Source organism: Capricornis sumatraensis, chromosome 1 (assembly GCF_032405125.1).
Source record: "Capricornis sumatraensis isolate serow.1 chromosome 1, serow.2, whole genome shotgun sequence".
Taxonomy (NCBI): Eukaryota; Metazoa; Chordata; class Mammalia; order Artiodactyla; family Bovidae; genus Capricornis; species Capricornis sumatraensis.
Genome location: NC_091069.1, coordinates 99,392,282 through 99,401,635, shown reverse-complemented (window position 1 = coordinate 99,401,635; position 9,354 = coordinate 99,392,282). Strand labels below are relative to the sequence as shown.

Below are 9,354 nucleotides of genomic sequence, written 5' to 3'. Positions count from 1 at the left end.
CCATTTGTGGTCACTGAGTCTGTAACACCATAGTCTACAGAGTTTTAAAGTTTCTACAAGGAAATATGCAGACTTTTAGTAAAATATCGATAGCACACTGGAAAAACATAAATATGAAATCAAGCCTGTATTATTACAGTTCTTTCCAAACAACCACTGTGAGTGCCATGGAGATGCTACTTGGACTTTTATTTTTGAATTTTCTCTCTTTTTATTGAAGTATAGTTAATTTACAATGTTGGGTTAGTTTCAAATGTATAGCAAAGTGATTCAGTTAATATGTGTATGTATGTATGTGTGTGTGTGTATACATATATACATGTGTATATATATATACTCTTTTTCAGATTATTTTCCCTTATAGACTATTACAAGATATTGAGTCAAGTTCCATGTGATTATACAGTAGGTCCTTGTTTATCTATTTTTTAAATGGATTTTTACTAAACTATAATTTATTTATAATGTTGTGTTAATTTCAAGTGTACAACAAAGTGATGCATTTATACATACATACATATATCTTCCTCTTCAGTCTTTTCCCTTACAGGTTATCATAAAATATTGAGTAGAGCTCCCTTTGTTATATAGTAGGTCCTTTTGATGATGTATTTTATATAGGAGTGTGTATATGTTAATCCCAAATTCCTAATTTATCCCTCCCCCCTTACCCCCTCATCCAGACTTTTAAGACACAATGTGTGGATAAAATCTTCTTTCTTCTTAAATGTAAAATGAAAACCATAGGGACCATCAAGATTGTGGAAAAGGGGCAACATGACATGCAGTATGTGGTACTAAAAATGATAGTTATGAAAGTCAAGTAATAACATAAAAAAACCACTTGTGATATAATATTAAAAGAGATTACAAAGATATATGTGCCTAGAAAAAAAGGGGTAGATGGAAATATTCCAAAATGCTAACTAACAGTGATGAGAATTTGGTAGCAAGATCGGGAAGAATGTTTGAGTCTTCTCTTTTTTCCTTCTTATCTTCTGTATCATGGTTATAGATTTTTTATAACAAAATGTTTTTAAAATGTGTACTAATTGGAATGACTGAACCTTCCTACATACTTATGACACTAGTTAACTTGTGTCAAAGAACAACCAAAGACAGTGTCTTCTCATAAAATTTAATTATACGATTAGCTGGGCACATTTGCTGGGCTGTGACTCATATTTGGAGCTTGACACATGGTAAATATTTCACCTTACCTTGTTAAAAGCAGTGGCTTCCTCATTCACTGGAAGAACTGAAAACTGTGTCCAAAAAACCACAGAAATTATAACCAGGCACTGGGAGAGAGTAACCAGGAAAGGTTTTAGGGTCTCCAGGTGGGAATTCTAGTTTGAGATTTGTCCCTGCTGGCCCTGGTTTCCTATTTCAACATGTGAATGATAAGAAAATGCCCGGCTCAGCACACTGATTTGCCACGAGAGCAAAACAAAACCACAGAGAACAACCCACAAGTGGATGTAAAATCAGACGGCCAAGTAGAGGTGCCAGAGTGGCTCCTGTGAGATGCTCCTGACCACGCAGGTGGCCTCTGCTTGAGCACTTCCGGGATGGGGCAGCACACCCTCTGTGGATTGACTGGTTTCGCTGCGGAGAGTTCCGTTGTTGCAAAGTAGATGGTATGTTGCATCGGGTCTTAGATGGGCCTCCAGAAAGTTCTGTTCCATTGTCTTAGTTCCATCTCTGGGTTGGGGTCTGGGGTACAAAGAGTGACCACCCTTCCTTGTATTAGAAGTTAAGCATCCACCAGGGCAGCTGAGCTGGTTTCTCCCATCACACGAAGGGTTCAAAGAGGTTCTAAGGGTTCAGTCAACCATGGGTTAACTGAGCTTAAAAAAAATAAAGGGTCCACTGAACTAAGGGTTCAGTCAACCAGGACCCCAACACTTGTCTGGTTTTGTCCTGTACTTATGAAATTAGGTTTGGGAAGTAAGAACAGGACTTCAGATTTGTCTCGATTACATTTTATATTGTTAGATCTGGCCTCTGGTTCCATCTTCAAGGGGCTTTTGGGGTCCTGATTCACTCACTCCTGATTCACTCACCCCTGATTCACTCTTAAAATTCAGATTTTAAGCCTGCATCTCCCATCGTGTGGCGAGAGTGCCTTTATGTTGTAAGAACTTGCTCTGCAGCTCCCAGTTCCCTTCCCAACCTCTGGCGTGGGTTTGTGGCTCCCTCTCTCTAATTTTGTTTTCATATGTACTTATTTGGCTGCAGTGGGCCTTAGCTGTGTCATGCGAGATCTTCGTTGTAGAGCACAGACTCTCTAGGTGTGGTACTTGGGCTCAGGAGTTGTGGCACATGGGCTGTAAAGCACGTGGGCTTCCGTAGTTATGACTTGCGGGTTTCGTTGCTGGCAGTCTGTGGGTTCTTAGTTCCCTGACCAGGAATCAAACCCATGTCCCCTACATTGCAAGGCAGGTTCTTAACCACTGAACCACTGGGGAGGTCCCTGCAGCCCTCTCTTGTCTGCATTCAGGACCCCCATGAACGCTATCAGCATCCACTTCCACACTGGTTCTTTTGGCCAATGCTCACTTGGTAATTTTTTTTTCTTTTTTGATTTCAGATTTCAGCTTTGCTTTTTAATCTTGAATTTGCTTTTTGTGTGTGTGTGGAGGAAATGTATTCCTTCCAACCACCTCTGCCTCCTCTGTTCTTGACTTATCACAGCTGGAGGGTGACCACACCCAGCCTGGCAGCCACTTTCATGGGAAGAACAAAACGCAGTGCCTGAGGTTTTCTGTTGGTGACCCCTCTTCCAATTAACCCATATGTCATGGCGTGTGGGTGTTGAGGAAATAATTCAGCTCTGCTAACTGCATTCTTCATCTTGCTTAAAAGAAAGAGGTTTGAAATGCTTTCATGAAGTCCTGCTTCATTAAATTTGCAGTATTCTGCCTAATGGAGCTTCCCTGGTAGCTTAGACATAAAGAATCTGTTTGCAATGCAGGAGACTCAGGTTGGATCCCTGGTTGGGGACCATCCCCTGGTCCAGGAAATTGCAACCCCCTCCACTGTTCTTGCCTGGAGAAACCTATGGACCGAGAAGCCTGGCGGGCTACAGTTCATGGGGTCTCAAAGAGTTGTGCAAGATTGAACGATGAACACACACATTCACACTTTGCCTAATCGCATCATCATAGCCCCATCAAACAGGAGATTTGGTGAGCTTCCCCAGACATGGCTCATTTTTCATCTTAGTGATCATGGCTCCATTAAGTGCTGAAGACAGTCACTGTAATAATCCATCTGGCATTGTTCCTGTTCACTAATCTTTGCTTGCACAATCCCTGAGACCCAGTGATGCCTGTGGGAGCTGTCTCGAGGTAGGAAGTACTAAGGGGTGGCCTTTTCCTAAGAGGCTTGGTAGGAAGCTGGAAGACAGAGTGTGACTTAGTGGTCTGGGACAGTCATGGAGATGACCTGACTTTTTGTGTGTCATTGCCTGGAATAGGAGTGAAGTCAGCCTGCAGGGTTCTGACCAGATCCTCCCAGGGCCTGACCACAAAGGTCATGGGCAGCCATTGGCCTTGGTATGTTAATGCTCTAGCTGAAAGGGACAAAGTTTAAACTAACAAAATGTGGCCCTGGAAGGCACTTCAGAGAATGTTTGGACCAGTGCTGCTCAAACTTTACCGTGCACCCACAAGTCACGTGGGAATCTTATTAAAATGCTAATTCTGAGTCAGTTGTTCTGAGGTGGGGCCTGCGAATCTGCATTTCTAGCATATTTCCTCACAATGCCTGCCCTGGCCGGTGGCAACACTTTGTGTAGCATGGATTTAGATTATGCTGTATTTTTTTCCAGAGGTAGAAACTGAAGTCCAGGGAAGTGAAATTGACTCCTCAAAGCCACCTTCATGAAATTAAAAGTGTCAGTCGCTCAGTTGTGTCTGACTCTTTACATCCCCATGGACTGTAGCTCGCCAGACTCCTCTATCTGTGGAATTCGCCAGGCAAGAATCCTGGAGTGGGTTGCCATTTTCTTCTCCAGGGGATCTTCCCTATCCAGGGACTGAACCTAGGTCTCCTGCACTGTGGGGAGATTCTTTACCATCTGAGTCATCTTAAGTCCCCCATGAAGTTAAAGCAGGCCCTTTTACCCAGGTCTCCTGGGGCCCAGGAAGGTATCTGTTTAATTACCAAATTAACTACAAAATTGCTGAACCTAGTAAAACAGGGTTCCCACCCTTTCTTAAGGGCCTGTAGTACGTGGCAGGAGAGGTGAGGTCAGATTCCAGGTATGGACATGCTTGCACAGGCACACACATGTCTGCACGCACGCACACGCACATTCCCAGGCTTTTTTGCATTCTCCGTTCTCATCCATTTTGATGTGTAGGGAACATGTGGACGACACATGGATTAAGGAAACACAGGAAGCACGTGGATTATAGCCACCTTCAAGGTATTCTTAAATGCAGATTCATTCTGAATGTGTAAACTTTTCCATAAAAGAATTCTGGGGAAAGATATGAGTTATTTCTGACCTATTAAGTAGAAATACAGGCATTCCAGAGTTCTACAAAGGCCATGTTGCTGATAAAATTGTGTCCTAGTGATGTCTTCTGAGAGTTTTCATGGTAAAATTTCCAGGTTTTGCTCAGTGAGTTCTGAGCTTCAGCCTTTATAAAGGACCCTGGAGTTTGAGAATTTTCCATAAACTTCTGGTATTGGATTGTTATTGCCTGGTATGACTATTTTTTCCCTCTGAACTCTGTGGGGTGGGGGGGACTAAGCAACTTACAAAACCCAGTCAGGAGTTTGTATGTGTGTGTGTATGTGTGTGTGCGTGTGTGTGTGTGTGTGTGTGTGTATGTGTGTGTGCATATGTGTGTGTGTCTCCTGGCTGAGAAGTGGGCAGGAAGAAGGGAGATGTTGTCTGGAGTGGAAAAGAGAATCAGAAACATCCTGGAAGCAAAAATCTTTGCTCTCCACTAAGTGTTGAATAAAGACGAACTGATTAGAGAAAAATTGGGAAAACAAACTCCTGTTTTGGGAGGCAAATATCAATACCTACAGTGTGTTAGGCCTGTTAGGGTCTCATCCACGGCCTCCCCATCAGCTGGGTAGTAAGTTTCTTAGGGACGAAAGCTGGGTCTTCCTGATTTTGTTGTTGTTTTACCAAAGAGCATAGGGAGGGTCTTGCCCCTAGTGGGAGCCAGAAACATTTCCTCAATGAAATGTCATTCACCTCCAGCATTTATAGGACCTGGCCAGCAGCTTAGAAGGTACTAGAGCATTTCTGAAGATCTAATGGCTCAGATCAGTGGGGCTGCCTCTGGAGCTGGGGGTGGATTAGGTCCCTGAAACCTCAGCTACTCCACGTTGGAGGAAGGGTGGGGACGTCTCCCTGCCTAGACCTGACTATCACCCTAGACCTTTGAGGGTTGTTGCTGTTCAGTCACTCAGTTGTTTCTGACTCTTTGCCACCCCATAGACTGCAGCACACCAGGCTTGCATTTCCTCCACCGTCTCTCAGAGTTTGCTCAGATTCATGTTCATTGAGTCAATGATGCCATCCAACCATCTCGTCCTCTGCTGTCCGCTTCTCCTCCTGCCCTCAATCTTTCCCAGAGTCAGCTCTTCTCATCAGGGCACCTCAGCTCTTTCAGTGAGGTTATGTCTTAGCAGTCCGTTGATGCACCAGATGTCCAGGGCCTGAATACACACATTAAGATAGGTTAAAAATGTCAGTGAAACTTCTACAGGAGTGGTTCCCAACTTTTTTGGCACCAGGGTAGGGACTGGTTTTGTGGAAGACAATTTTTCCACCAACTGTGGGTTGTAGGGGATGGTTTAGGAAGATTCGAGCATGTTACATTTCTTGTGCACTCTATTTCTATGATTCTTACATCAGCTCCACCTCAGATCATCAGGCATTAGATCCCAGAGGTTAGGGACCCCTGGACTACAATAATGTTGCCGTAACCTCAAGACTATTCTGTTTATTTCCTAATGTTGAAAGCCCAGTCCACAGCAGTTTTCAGGTGGACCATTTGGTCTCTCAATTAAAGCTCATTAGACTACCAATTAATCACAGCTACTTGTAATTACCCAGCCTGGGAAAGCATTCTGGGAAGCCCTTCTGAAACAGCTACCGAGAAGGGTGAGGAAATTGCACCCTCCCTAAGTACATACTCCTTGTTCCCAAATAAACAGCACAGGTGCCTGGAAAGAAAGAGTGAGGCCAGATTGGACTCCACCAGGCTCCACCCTACCTGGCTGAGGGATCTCAGGGAAAGCATTTCCCTTTTCTGTGCCTCAATTGCCTGATCTGTAAAATGGGCTGAAAGAATCAAAAGTTCCTAGAAACGTGCCTGATGAATAGTAAGTGCCCACTCTTGCCGTCTCTGTTATTTTTAGGGAGTGAAGACATGGGTTCAGAGCATGGGGCATCACCCCAAGATGTGGAAGGGGGTACTCCTATATGAGCCTTGGTGAAGACTGGAAATGTGGGGAGAGGGGGTCAAGGAGGAGGGGGAGTGTTGTGTCTGAAAGGGCATCACATTCAAGAGGAGAAGGGGAGTTGAATCAGGAGGGTAGCTGCAGAACCCATGCCATTTGAGTGTTGCCTTTTTTTAAGAGATTTTTTTTTTAATGTGGACGATTTTTACAGTCTTTATTGAATTTGTTACAATATTGCTTCTGTTGTTTACATGTTGGTTTTTTGGCATCAAGGCATGTGGGGTCTTATTTCCCTAACCAGGGATCAAACCCACACTTCTGCATTGGGAGGCAAAGTATTTAACCATTGGACCACCAGGGAAGTCCCTGAGCACTGTCTTCTGGAGTCAGTGGTGGCCCATCCGAGTGGGCACAGAGAATTCTTTTGAAGGGCAGTGGGGACAAGGTGGAGAGGTGTGCAGAGCCTGCTGGGGGTGGGCCTGGGTACCAGGATATAAGCTTTGGCCAGTTTGGTCCTTGTGTTTCAGCCTGTGAGTAGGGCTCTGATAGGTGGGATCTGGGTTGTGTTGAGAACATGAATCCAGGTGTGGGGTGCAGGGGGGCCCCTGAGAGACAGTCAGAAGAGGGGTTCGACAGCCCCCTCTTTCGTGGATGAAATCAGGCTGCTGATAGTGGGAGCCAGAGGCTTGGGCTGGGACCCCATCTTCCCGAATCCCCCTGAGTCCAGGAATGACCAGTGGGTCTCCTCCCCTCTGGGACGCTGCAAGATATCCCTGCAGGGTCCCCCCAGAGCATGTGGCAGGGGCAGTGTGTGCATTAGGAAGAGACCCTGCATCTGAAACATACAAAAGCTTGAAGGAAGGGTCCTTCGGTATCGCTGGGAGCTCACATCTGCAGATGTCATTAGGAGAAGGATCTGGAGGCGGGAGAAGAGGGAGGAGGTGGGGGACACCAGGCCTGGCTTTGACTGGTCCCTGGCTCTGATGACGGGAACTGTGACAGACTGGGTGTCCACGGGCCAGCCCGGCCCGGGTCTATGGCTCTGTCATTTGAGAAGAGAGACAGCCTGTGAACTGTTAGCAGTGAGTGTTCAGTGGAGAGTGTGGTATTTCGAAAGGGCTTGGCACGTTTTCTGAATGTTTCTGGCTGCCTGCCCAGCTCTGAGTTTCCTGTTCATAGCTCCCTCCATGTGTCACAGCTGAGGATTAAAGCCCTAACAGGCATGCTTGGAGCCCACTTTCTCCTTTGGCCCGGCCTCTGCACAGCTGGGTCTTCTGACAAGCTGTGAGGCCTCGCCCTCCTGTGTGCTGAGCAGCCCTGGAGCTCTCTAGAAAAAGAAAACCGCCATCAGCAACCCCATTCAGGGCTGATTTTTGAGATGCACTTTTGGTTTTAATAACCACCGTCAGTTCAGCGGGCTTCACAGGTGGGAAAAGAAACGCCGCGGGCTGAGCCTGAGTTACTGCCTCTGGTGGGGCCAGCCGTTCCCGCAGCCTCCAGTCACGAGGAAAGGAGTGGGTAAGATGATGGGTTTGCACTTTAGCTTTTGTTTCTGCATTTCCCCCCTCCTTTTTCCTTTGTTTACTTATACACTGAAGTATTTAGGAAGGAGGAATGGAGTCTGATAAAACAGACAGTATTGTGCTGTCTTTTAAAACAAGATTTGAAGGATTTCTTAGTGTTATGTGGCTCTGTAGGCATATTTAAAACCCTGAGTGTGCCTGTGAGCCCTGCTAATGGATCACCTGTGATTGTTGCTGTTGTTATAGTCGCTCAGATGTGTCCGACTCTTTGGAACCCCGCAGACTGTAGCCTGCCAGGCTCCTCTGTCCATGGGATTCCCAGGCAAGAATACTGGAGTGGGTTCCTATTTCCTTCTCCAGGCGATCTTGCTGACCTGGGGATCAAGCCTGCGTCTCCTGCATTAGCAGGCAGGTTCTTTACCGCTGAGCCACCTGGGAAGCCCCATCTATGATTACATATGTTTTACTCTATGGAAGATTAACTAAGAAATATGTGGGAGGTATATGACTATATACCTCCTCTTAGCCAGCAAAGGCTTCTCTGGTGGCTCAGATGGTAAAGAGTCTGCTTATAATGCAGGAGACCTGGGTTCCATTCCTGGGTTGGGAAGATCTCCTGGAGAAGGAAATGGCAACCCACTCCAGTATTTTTGCCTGGGGAATTCCACGGACAGAGGAGCCTGGTGGGCTACAGTCCATGGGGTCGCAAAGAGTCGGACATAACTAAGCGACTAACACACAGAGCCATATACATCATCAGGTTTAAGTGAAGGATATTGTAATGTCCTTTTTTTTTTTTAAGTGTTTTTTAAATTTGTTACAATATTGATTCTGTTTAATGCTTTGGTTTGTCACCTGGAAAGCATGCAGGATCCTAGCTCCCTGACCAGGGATCGAACACACACTTCCTGCATGGGAAGGTGAAATCTTAACCACTCAACCTCAAGAGAAGTCCCTGTAAAGTCCTTTTAAAATGCTGTAGCTGATGGCAGAATTAAGACTTACTTTATGACTTTCCTTTATGCTTCTATGATACTAGAGTGGGATCATCTCAGCCTGTGTTTGGCTGAAGGCATTGCATTACTATAAACTGACATCACTGATTGCATTTAAGATTATAATATATTGTATTATCAAACTTGCGCATGCTTCCTTCCATAAAAACTTACAATGGAATCTCAAAAACTTGAATTTGGCTTTTGTTGTTGTTGCTGTTTATTGGTTTTTATTTTTACTGGGCTCTGGAAACTGGATCCCTTTGCGGGGAATCACTCAGATACCAGGACTGGCCATCACCCCCAGAGCAGAGGCCTGTGTAGGTCAGGGAGTCCTGGTCAGACATCACTGTATTGAGTATGTGAGGTGTTGCAAATATTACACCTGAAGTTGTAAGGAG

General features: G+C 45.4%; 1 protein-coding gene and 1 non-coding gene across 4 annotated transcripts in view; one reads left to right on the top strand and one right to left on the bottom strand.

Moving 5' to 3' along the window:
• The first annotated feature begins 1,626 nt into the window (after nucleotides 1–1,626).
• The window catches only part of IL1R1 (interleukin 1 receptor type 1), a 98,549-nt gene continuing 90,821 nt past the window's right edge, over nucleotides 1,627–9,354 (top strand). For 2 of the 3 annotated variants that reach the window (XM_068966797.1, XM_068987928.1), the window contains exon 1: nucleotides 7,526–7,953. The gene's annotated coding sequence lies outside the window, so the exon portion shown is untranslated. Of the gene's footprint in view, nucleotides 1,641–7,525; nucleotides 7,954–9,354 lie in introns of those variants that run through there. The other variant, XM_068981016.1, reaches the window with a different exon arrangement.
• LOC138094009 (small nucleolar RNA SNORD86) lies at nucleotides 9,225–9,309 on the bottom strand. Its single transcript, XR_011146189.1, has one exon. It is a non-coding gene; the product is annotated as a small nucleolar RNA SNORD86 (small nucleolar RNA).